Source organism: Mus caroli, chromosome 10, assembly GCF_900094665.2.
Source record: "Mus caroli chromosome 10, CAROLI_EIJ_v1.1, whole genome shotgun sequence".
Lineage (NCBI taxonomy): Eukaryota > Metazoa > Chordata > Mammalia > Rodentia > Muridae > Mus > Mus caroli.
The window spans coordinates 78303606-78315487 of NC_034579.1; the positions used below are offsets into that span (position 1 = coordinate 78303606).

The 11882-nt window shown below is 47.3% G+C and overlaps 1 long non-coding RNA gene across 1 annotated transcript in view; it reads left to right on the forward strand.

The window, feature by feature from the left end:
• Window positions 1-11156: 11156 nt before the first annotated feature.
• The window catches only part of LOC110302877, a 5438-nt gene continuing 4712 nt past the window's right edge, over window positions 11157-11882 (forward strand). Inside the window, exon 1 of the long non-coding RNA XR_002378871.1 lies at window positions 11157-11204. This is a non-coding gene — a long non-coding RNA (uncharacterized LOC110302877). The remainder of the gene's footprint in view (window positions 11205-11882) is intronic.

Sequence of the window (11882 nt, forward strand, 5' to 3'; positions counted from 1 at the left end):
CTCCCTCCCTCCCTCCCTCCCTCCCTCCCTCTTTAGACAGAGTTTTACTATGTAGCCCTTGGATGGCCTAGAACTCACTCTGTAGACCAGGCTAACCTCAGACTTACAGAGATCCACCTGCTTCTGCCTCCTGAGTACCAAGATTAAAAGTATGTGCTATCATGCCCACCTACTCAGAAACATCTTTAACGCATAGGCTCCGTTCAAGCACGTGCTGCTCCTTCACATTGGAACCTCGTGGCAGACTCCTTCGCCCTTCCAGCTTTCTATGTGCCTGTCATCAAACACTTCACTCCTCCTCACTGTAAACACCATGATACACTATGGTTTTAAGCAAGGGCATGACATAAGATTTGCCTTGTTAAAACCCACCATGGCTCTGCGTGCATCTCAGGCTGGGGTACGTGAGACCACTGTTTAGGGGGCAAGAACCCAAGCAAGACAAGTTGCTCATAGACCAGGGGCAGTTCTCAGGAAACAGTTGCCACCGGGATTTGGTCACCAGCTGTGGACAGTGATGGGGAGGAAGGTTTCACACGTGAGATGCTGGCAGATCGGAGAGCTATTTGTTCCCATATGGTTTCCTGGACAAGAAGGCTTTGGGCAGAGGAAATAATGAGCTCACGTGGAGCACGGTGACATGGAGCACGGTGACATGGAGCACGGTGATTTTCATAAGCTTCTTCCGTGTGTCAGTCTTCGTGGTAATCTACACAGAACAGCCAGAAGGAGAGTGGGAAGCCAGGCCTGATGGAAGAGAACTTCCAAGGGAGTGTGGCCTAGGGAGTAAGCCAGGTAGGAACAGAGGAGACAGAGAGATGTAGGCACCTGGACAGGAGGGTAAGAAGAGAGATGAGAATTTTCCAATTTTGACAAGTACAGGCTTTTGAAATAAGACCTAACGATTCTTTGTGTTCCCAGAGACTGAACCACCAAGTAAAGAGCATGCAAGGGCTGGACCCACCCCCCCACACACACACACATGTGGCAGATGTGCAGCTTGGTCTTCATGTGGATCCCCTGACAACTGGAATGGTGACTTACCCTGACTCTGTTGCCCACCTGAGGATCCTGGTCCCCTAAATAGGTTGCGTGGTCTGGCCTCAGTGGGAGAGGATGCGCCTAGTGCTGCAGTGACTTGAGATGTCAGGGAAGGTTAGTGCCCAGGGGGATCCCTCCCTTCTCAGAGGTGAAGGGGAGGGGGTAGGAACGGGCTGTGGGAAGGGGCACTGGGAAAAGGGGGGCTGCAATAGGGAAGTAAAATAAATAAATAAATAAGTAAATAAATAAATAAATAAATAAACCACAAAGCTGGCTGGGGAGGAAGGAAGGGGTGGGAGGAGTTGAAGGGTAGAATATGATCAAAGTACATTGTAGGAGATTCTAAAGGAATTAATAAAATATTAAAAATAAAGAGAGAGATGAGGATAGGAAGATCCCAAGTCTTTGGGAATACTGACTCCCTTGGGAAGCCATCTTGGTAGCATAGAGGGGAGCTGAGAAGAGAAGAGTCTGGTGGGTGAACAGGAAGCCCGCAGAGGCAACACCTTTGAGGTAGGCACTGGAGGTTACGTTAAACGCCTCATCCCCCAGCCATGACAGAGAGAGAAGTCCACATATTTGAGGTAGGTTGAATAGAGCCTGGAAGAGGAGGGTGCAGGGTGCCTCCATCTCCCTAATGAATGGGGTTATTTCTCAGTGGCACAGAGTCTTCAAGACAGTACCTCTCGTGGTAACACGTGCCTTTAATCTCTGTACTGGGAACTCAGGAGACAACTGGGCAGTGGTGGTGCACGCCTTTAATCCCAGCATTCAGGAAGCAGAGGGAGGAGCTGATCTCTGAGTTCGAGGCCAGCCTGGTCTACAGAGTGAGTTCTAGGACAGCCAGGGCTACACAGAGAAACCCTGTCTTAGAAAACCAAAATAATACATACATACATACATACATACATACATGCATACATACATACATAGCAAACAAACAAACGAACTTCAGAGAAGGTAGGAGGATCTACCTACCAGGAGGATGTCTAACATATCAAGACTCTGTCTCAACAGACAACAAAATATAAACAGAGAAAACGGAGATGTCCAGATCTTTATCTCTAACTAGCTAAGTGACCTTTCTGAGTTACATCAGCCTCCTCAAGCCTTGACTTCCTCATCTTTGAAATCCTGTTTCTATTTTGTTTCTGTCAGAACCAGCTAAGATCCAAACCTCAAGTGACAGCTCATGCTGGTGAGGAGGTGAAGCAAGGGAACACTCCTCCGTTGCTGGTGGGAGTGCAAACTTGTGCAGCTACTTTGGAAATCAGTTTGGTGGTTTCTCAGAAAATTGGGAATAGATCTACCTCAAGACCCATCTATATCACTCCTGGGCAAATATCCCAAAGATGCTCTACCATACCACAAGGGCAGTTGCTCAACTACATTCATAGCAGCTTTATTAGTAATAGCCAGAAACTGGAAATAACCCAGATGTTCCTCAGCCAAAGAATACAAGATGTGGTACATCTACACAATGGACTATTACTCAGCTATTAAAAATAGCGCCATCATGAAATTGGCAGGAAAAAATGGATGGAACTAGAAAAGATCATCCTGTATGAGGTTTCCCAGACCCAGAAAGACAAACATGGTGTGTACTCACAAGTGGGTATTAGCCATAAAGTAAAGGATGCTACAATTCTTAGACCCAAAGATGCTAAGTGACAAGGAGGGCTCAAGGGGGACTCATGAATCCCACTGAGAAGGAGAAATAGAATAGATATCGTGGGTAGATGAGGGGTTGGGGGAAGAGGACTGGACAGGGAAGGGGTGGGGATAAGAACAGGAGGAATCAGGTGGTATGGGACAGAGATAAAGAATATTGGGAGAGACAACTGGACTGGGGGGGGGCATCTCTGGGTGAGCTAGAAACCTAGAGAAATGGAAAATCCCAGGAATCATATGGGGGTGACACTAGCTAAGACTCCTAGCGATGGGGGATAGCCATACCCTGAAAGGGCCATCTCCGGTAACCAGGCAAGACTTCCAGTGAAGGGATTGGGACACCAGCCAAGCCACAAAGCCCTCGGCGTACAATTTTCTCTGCTTACAAGATGTGCAGGGGTAAAGATGGAGCAGAAATTGATAGAATACCCAACCAATGACTGACTCAGCTTGAGATCCATACCATGAGAGAGAGTCCACCTCCGACATTCTTAACGATACTCTGCTGTACTTGCAGATGTGAGCCTAGCGTAACTGTCATCTGAGAGGCTTCACCTAGCAAGTGACGAAAACAGATGCAGAGTCCCACAGCCAAACAGTAGGTTCAGCTTGGGGAATCCTGTTTTGGAGGGGAAGGAAGGATTGTAGGAGCCAGAGGGGTCAAGGATACCCCAAGAAAACCTGCAAAATCAACCAACCTGAGACCATAGGGCCTCATAGAGACTGAACCACCAACCAGAGCATGCTGGGAACTGATCTAGGCCCTCTGCACATTTGTATATGTAACAGTTGTGTAGCTTGGTCCTCATGTGGGGCTCCTAACAGAAGAAACAGGGGCTGTCTCTGACTCTGTTCCCAGCCTTTGGAACCCTTTCCTCCTAGTGGGCTGCCTCTTCTAGCCTCAGTAGGAGATGTACCTAGTCTTACTGCAACTTGACTGAGGCCTCCCCTTTTCTGAAGAGATGGGGAAGAGGAGTGGAGGGGTTGGGGAGGGCTAGGAGGAGAGGAGGGAGGGGAAACTATAGTCAGGATATAATGTAAATAAATAAATAAATAAATAAATAAATAAATAAATAAATTTTAAAAATAAAAAAATTAAACCCACTCCTACACTTATTATAGTGAATAAATGAGTTGAGATTAAAACAGCAGTGACAACCTACTTTTGAAACTTTCTTACTCTATCCTTACAACTGAGCTGTTTCAAACAGGTGATAAATTCCAGTCTTTATCCTACCTTGGTAGGAACAGGAGACAACACAACTCTAATGTACTTTCTCCTGGAATTGTTTTCTCGGTACACATGAGACTCTGTAATAGAGTCAAGAGTGTTTATATTCAATAAGTCATCACCATTGTAATGTTTTCAAGCTCTGCCCAGACTTAATCTCCCCAATATGCAATAAGGTAGGCTCTGCTTAGAATGGCCATCGTTTTACAAGTGAAGAGCCAAGACAATAGCAATTCTAAGTAACTTGTCTCAAATCACACACCCAACTCACATGTCCCCCAAGCCTATGTTCCTAAACACTCAGTTGTCTCATCTCCAATAGCTTCAGGTCTAAGTCCAGCAGTGGGGAAATGAGAATCATGGCAGGAGAGTCCTAAACAAGTCTTCCTTGTCCCAAGTTCACACATTTGGCCCTGGATTTGTGGTGTTCTGAATCATTGAACTCAATGAGGATGCACATGTTTGGAGCTACCCATCAAGCCTGCCTGACCCTCAATGACAAGTGAAACCTTTACTGTCCTTGATCCTGTCTCTTAAATGACTCTAAGATAGGAGAGAAGAATAGGGCCATTGTAATGAGAGCTATCTTATGGGAGGGGGACAAAACACAGGTGGTATAAAAACAAGGAGAGCCCATGCATGTAGTATATAGACATGCTTGCAGGCAAAACACCCACACATTGAGAAAACAGGGAAAGAATCCAGGGGCAGGGAGGTGGAGTTTGAGCATAGTGTGGTCATAGGGGAGACAAGAAAGAGGGAAGGTTAACCCAAGTGAGGGGTATGTAAAAAAAAAAAAAAATCCATGTGGTAACGTGCTACTTTGTAGGCAATGAAAGATATAGGTTAAAAATGTGTGAGAGAGGTCTGGAGAGATGGCTCAGAGGTTAAGAGCACTGACTATTCTTCCAGAGGTCCTGAGTTCAATTTCCAACAAACACATGGTGGTTCAAAACCATCTGTAAAGGGGTCTGATGCCCTCTTCTGATGTGTCTGAAGACAACTATGGTGTACTCATATGCATAAAATAAATAAATACATCTTTTTTAAAAATGTGTTTGCGTGAGAGACAGAGGGGGAAGAAGAGGAAGAAGGAGGAGGAGGAGAAGAAGAAGAGAAGGAGGAGAAGAAGAAGAGAAGGAGGAGGGAGGAAGGAGCTGGAGGAAGAGAAATAGACAGGTCAAGGAGAAGAGAGAGATATCCTACAGGTAGGGTTGGACAATACTGTCTTTAAATTTCATGGGTATTGAACAAAAACTCCCAGTGTCAAATGTACCTCCTGTGAGCTGTTAGTTCAGAGAAGACCCAAAGACTCCCAAAATAATACAAGCTCTTGCCATTCCTCTTGATTGCCCAAGCCCTGTTGCTGAAGACACCACACATTTTGGTTGCAATATACAGAAAATTTAAGCTGGAACTGAATGGACGTTTCTTCCTTGCTGGCTAGCTTTCTCAGTGCTAAAGGGTGCTACACAGGCTGCTGGGGAAAACAAGGCAACCCAGGGTCTGACTCAGCTACTAACCCTACACACTACGATAGCAACCCCCAGATGTGCCCACGGTACAATAATGGCATGGCTGTTGTGAGGGTAACCAACTGTTCTCTGATTGGATTCAGTGGCCTGCTCTGTAGGAGAAAGTTCACTTGTGGTCATGTAATATATGCCCAGTTAGAAGGGTCTTAGGCCCTAGGAGAGAATTCTACTGCTGTTGTTTAGCTAAATTAATAACACCAAGCTGCCACCAAAATATTCTTTTTATACTCATTGACAAATGCTTTTCTTTATAATGAATGGCAATGAATTAGGAGATCCAAAGAATAATGTGATAGGCGAGCATAGTGGTGCACGCCTTTAATTCCAGCACTCAGGAGTCATAGGCAGGAGGATGTCTGGGAGTTCAAGGCCACCCTGTCTACATAGTGAGTTCCAGGACAGTCAGGGCTCTATAGAGAGATAATAATAACAATAACAACAACAATAATAACAATAATAATAATAATAATAATAATAATAATGTGACAGTTAAATGCTCAGCCTTGAGTGGGGCATTTGTATCATTCCCTCCCGGGCTCAGGGAGCATTAAGGAAGAGAGGGAGAGAAGAATATAAGGGTCAGAAAGTAGGCAGTAGGGCTGTGTGGTGACTGTCTTCTGGGTATGACTCCGCCATTCAATCAATCATCATCTCTTACTGGCTTCAGCTAGCTTCTGGCAATAGCCTGCAGAAGACTGGGCCTGCTCATAGTCAATCATGGAGTAAGGAGGGGGACTCTTAGGCCTCTGCTCCTTTCTACTTAGTAGACTACTGACTACTGAAAGGTTCTGTGGGAAAGGGTAGTGTGGTGGTTTGAATAATAATGGCCCTCAGAGGATCATAGATTGGAAGACTTGGTCACCAGGGAATGGCACTATTAGAAAGTGTGACCTTGTTGGGGTAGGTGTGACCTTGTTGGGGTAGGTGTGGCCTGGTTGGGGTAGGTGTGACCTTGGTGGGGTAGGTGTGACCTTGGTGGGGTGGGTGTGGCTTTGTTGAGGTGGGTGTGGCTTTGTTGGGGTAAATATGCCTTGTGGGGTAGGTGTGGCCTTGGTGGAGGGAGTTTATCACTGGTGATAGGGATTGAGGTTTCAAATGCTCTAGCCAAGTCCAGTCTCCTCTCTCTGTCTCTTTCTCTGTCTCACTCTCTCTCTCTCTCCCCTCCCTCCCTCCTTCCCTCCCTGCTGCCTGCTAATCCAGATGTAGAACTCTCAACTCCCTCTCCAGCACATCTGCCCACACCTGCTTCCTGCCATGGCCGTAATGGACTAACTCTCTGAACCTGTGAGCCAGCCCAAAGTGAAATGTTTTTCTTTATAAGGGCTGACATGGTCTCTCTGCACAGCAAAAGAAACCCTAACTAAGACAGGTAGTCACTGTCTTCAGTTGTATACCCACAGTAGGGTTCAATAGAGCCACAGATCACCCTGGTTAAGCTCAGAAAGTCACAAAATAAAGCAAAAGAATGAGAAGGGAGGAAAGAGCCTAGGAAGAGAAGAGAGGAAAGGGTGCAGCAGAAACGAGAACGGATTATATACATGTCTGAAACTGTTCAAGAACAAGCTTTGTGAGGGTTTCCCAAGCAAAGACGAGAGATGCTGGGGCCGTCAAGGCTAAGCCGAGACTGCTGACTTCGCTTTCCGTCTCTGCCAAGGGACACCCCAAAGCCACCACAGGCTTAGCATCAATCCACTTTTGGAAGGAATGTCCGTCTCCAAAGAAAGCCACTCCTATTATTACAAACTGTAGAGATTGGGAACCACCAGCGTGTGGTGTTGGCATCTTTAATGGTGTCTTTGGGATTAAGCATTGGTCACCCCAAGAAAGGCCAGGTCACAACCTCATGCCGAACTCTCAATAACTTGGGGGGCTTTCAATAACTCTCCTAACTCAAACATGTGATTCTGGGGGAGCCCATTCAAGGGTTTTCCCCCCTGTTGGGCTCACTTAAAGAAATTTGAGCCCGGCACAAATAAATTTCCCAGCTACACCTACTGCTTGGCCTTGTTTCCTATTTCCTTGGAGTCCTTGACTGACTCTGCTTTGTTCTCTCCTGTAGGGATTACAGAATGCTCCACTAGAAGAGATCATGAGGAAAATTGGAGCCAAGCTTCATATCTGACAGGTAACAAAGATTTCCCAACAAAATGATCAAGTCCATCAAGGCCAGCCGCCTGGCCCCAACCTGTCCTCTGCACCACACTGCCCTCTCCTGGCCACATATGGAAACAACCACTGGGAGGCATTTGATTTGTGGGAGTCTTGCCTAATGAAGGCTTCCTTGAGGACTAGTCATAAGTGTTGTCTCCAAGCTGTCTCTCTGCAGACTTCCCTCCTTCCTGTACTCCTTCTTGCTTACTGGAACCCCAGTTTCTCTCTCTGAAGTATGAGAAGAAGATAAACGACGCCGGAAGCTGGTACGAAAGAACACAGGGGCCAGGTTGGGCTGAGGGAGGACCTGCCCGTGCCTGAACTCTTAGCTAGAAGACGCCCCCTCCACACCCCCCCCCACCAACAGCGCAACAAGAAAACCCAAAGCTCTTTGATGCATGAAGCTGTGACATCACAGGCCCGCAAAGCTCAAAGCTTCCATTCCTCAGGATAACAATTTCCATGTATTCATCTCAGAAACTGCAAGGATAAAAAAAATTTAAAACAAACAAACAAACAAACAAACAAAAACAAAAAAACCTCCCAGTGCCTTCAGGAGCCAGAGACCTAAATGGGTTAAGAGGTCAGTGAGAGTGAGTGCGTGGGAGCCATGGGACTCTAGAGGCGACAGTTTGCTACAAGCTTTGTCTCCCTAGCTCCCAGCACCGTGGCCAATTGTTAAGCACTATTTACTGAGTCCTTTATTAAGTCCCAAGTGGAGAGATTTGAAAGTACTTCAAACCTTACACCAACGCCATGAAGTAAGTAGGTGTGGCTAGCTTCACATCCATTTGTTAAGTGGGGAGACCCAGGCACAGAATACAAGAAGTGTTTCCACGGGCAGACAGATTGGTAGGGGTATGGCTGGAGTTTGAACTCAGAACCCAATTTCTTAACTGCCAATATGGGGTACACAGGATGAGCTTGCAGGCTCGGATCCTGGGTGCATTTTAGGAAACAAATTTTTATCAGAGACAACCCATTCCCCTGGCCAATCCCCTGAGCTGTGCAACATGTGACCCATCCAGGGTGTGACATTTAACACATGCACAATTTGAGAGGTTATCACCGAATACTAATATCCCAATTTGGCTTACCGGTCTAAAAGTCCCTCTGCCTGACCTTCCAGGCTTGATGGACTCTTTATCATTAGGTTCTCAAAGGGTGTGTGTGTGTGTGTGTGTGTGTGTGTGTGTTGTAAAGGTGTTTACAGCACAGAAAAGTGCATGTGTAGGTCTCTTCAGGGGCTATATGTAATGATGCCCTAGCTCAGGCCAGAGTTTAAATCATACCATTCCTGTGATCCCAGGATCAGACACTAGATGGCACCACATTCCCCCCTGATGCTGAACCACATACCTCCTAACAGAAAAAATTCAGTAGCTTGAGCAGCCTTAGATTTTTTTCCTGATGTATCTGTACCATCTCAAGGTGAAGAGACTTCGTCCACTTCATATCAATAAGTAAGGGGGTGCTGTGTGTCAGTCTCTGGTGGGAACAGAGGCTTGGTTCCGACAAAAACCACTCACCTTCCCCCACCCCCAGGGATATGGCCAATCTCTACCCCTCCTTCTCTCCTCCCTAGTTCTCCTCCATCCTCCCCAGCCATCCAGCCCTCCTCCACAGCCCTCCTCCATTCTCCCCAGCCCTCCAGCCCTCCTCCCCAGTCCTACCCTCAGGAAGCTCCCCAAGAATCAGGACAGGCTACAGAGTCAAGGAGAGTTGAAGGTGAGAAAGACTGTGGAGCTCAGAAAAGAGGCAAGTTACCCAGAGCAGCACAGTCTGGCAGACCAGCACCCTCATCCAATGTCCTCCATCCTGACCTTATAATTCTACCTCGGAACTCCTCTCCCCATGAGAGCCAATTAAAAAAATGAGAGGTTGGAAAGTTCTAAATATCAGTGTTTCTAAGACTGACTCCACGAGAGCACATGGCCTAAGACAGGGGAAGCTACACCCTATGTGCAACCATCAATTTCCACAGAAATGACCAAGTACCCCAGCACAGGTGGCTCTGCCCTCACCACAGGCCCATTGCCCAATCGGTCTTGCTCAGGGTGTCAGGAACCAACATGCTCGCCTGGCACAGCCTGGAGGAAGTGCCACACCTTTTGCAGCTGCTCTGATCCTTCACTTGCTGCCTGGCGCTTCCAATCTTTACTTAGGCTGGCACGGGGCCAAGACAAGTAACCAGGGAGGAGGAACAAGGCCCTGTCTTGTCTCCTGAACCAGTTGGTCTGAGCAGTTTGGGTGAACAACTTCCCCTCTTTGAGGCTGTCTCCCCATCTGAGGAAAAAAAAAAAAGACGAAGGTTTAATTTGAGCCCCTTTAAATCTTTACTGTGCAAGGCCCATTTGTTGCACGGTCTGTCCCTATCAGAATTATTCACGTTGATTGATCGTGATTACAGCCCCTCAAGGACTGGTGGTGAGTAGGTTATCATGGGCTTTCTGATTTACACTATCGTATGTCTGACGCGTGAGTTTTCTCCCTGTGTTTCTTCTCCTTACAAAAAGTGACCATAGGGCCAACTGTCTTGACATGCTCCTGTGATCCCAGGACCAGTCTGAGGCAGGAGAATACTGCTAGTTCAAGACCAGCCTGAGGCTGCATAGTAAGATCCTGCAACACCACACACACACACACACACACACACACACACACACCCTTTAACTGGGAAATTTCCCTCACATACAAAAAGGGTCATGGAGTTAATTAAGGGCTAGAGAGCTGGCTCGGCTGCTCGGCTGTTCGGGGCACTTGCTGCTCTTACAGAGGACCCAGGTTCCATTGCCAGCACCTACGTTGGACAGGTCACAACTATCCACAGCTCCAATTGCAGGGACTCTGACACCTTATTCTGGACATGTGTCAGATGCACACAGACAGACACACAGACACACGTAGAGCTCCAAGTAAGCTCAGCCTGCTTCTTACAGAGCTCTAAGTAAATACAAGTGTTCTTTGCTTAGCACAGCATAGTTAGACACTGATGTACTCACTAACTGAACAATACATAGGTAAATAGAGTTTTGCTTTCACTCTTCCATTTTTATAGCACATCACTTGGTGGAGGGGACTTGGTTCACCACTTACTACGACCAGGAAATGTTCTGAACAAAGTACTTAGCCTCCTTGGAGCCTTCACCTATCAAAAATGGGGCAGGGTGGGTTGCTAAACGTAGTGCCTCCCTGTGTGGCTGTCGTTTAAAGCCTTTAGAAGAATGACTGTGCATACTCAGTACTCAGGAAGTGTTAGTTACTTGGTACGCCTCCTAGAACCAAGCATGGTAACTCTCTGCAGATACAGAAATGAAAGACCCAAACACGGAGGGTGCCATCCAGCAAGAAAGCAGTCATGCAAGCCATTGCAGCACAGAGGGAAGAGGCTTCCCGACCAGCAGCCTGGAGGGTGGGGTCCTAGGTGGAGCATTCAAGTCAGCTTAGGGTTCAGGTTCAGAGGTGGAACATTCTGATTAGGAAAGGAGGAAGATGCTGGAGATGTCATAACAGAGGTACGGGAAAACAGCCTCAAGTTGAGATCCCCAAGAGCTGATAGCAGGAGCCAGCCAAAGGTAGGCATGGAAGATTTAGTGGGAAGGGGACACAGACAGACAGACACTTGGGAAAGGCTGTGCTTGTGATCTATGCGGGAGTCCCCAAAGACAACCCAGAGACAGGAAGGGCAGTGAGGCACGAGCACCTGTCTTCATTTCTGTCCAGCCATTTCCTGTTTCCCCACTGGACCAGGATTACAGTGAAGGCAGGAATCCATCGGTCTTGCTGTCTGTCTCCTTCATGTGCAGCAGAGTGGTGTTCCGCAGTATCATGAGCCATGAACCAGGCTGCTGGTGATTAGCCTCCGATCCCCAGTTACGGGGGTAAAGAGGAGGCTGGGAAGAGAGGGTGGTGGTGTGTTAAGGCTTTAGCCCCGGTGATGTGGAAAGGGAGAGTGTGCTCGTTAGGGTTAGCATTGCTGTGATTAAACACCATGGTCAAAAGCAAATGGAAAGAAAAGAATTTCTTTCCATCACAGTTCTGTATCACTGTACAGCGTCAAAAGCAGTGAGGGCAGGAACTCAGACAGGGCAGGAATCTGGAGGCAGGAGCTGATGCAGGGGCCGTGGAGGGGTGCTGCTTACTGGCTTGCTCTGTATGGCTTGCTCAGCCTGCTTTCTTTTCTTTTCTTTTCTTTTCTTTTCTTTTCTTTTCCTCTCCTCTCCTCTCCTCTCCTCTCCTCTCCTCTCCTCTCC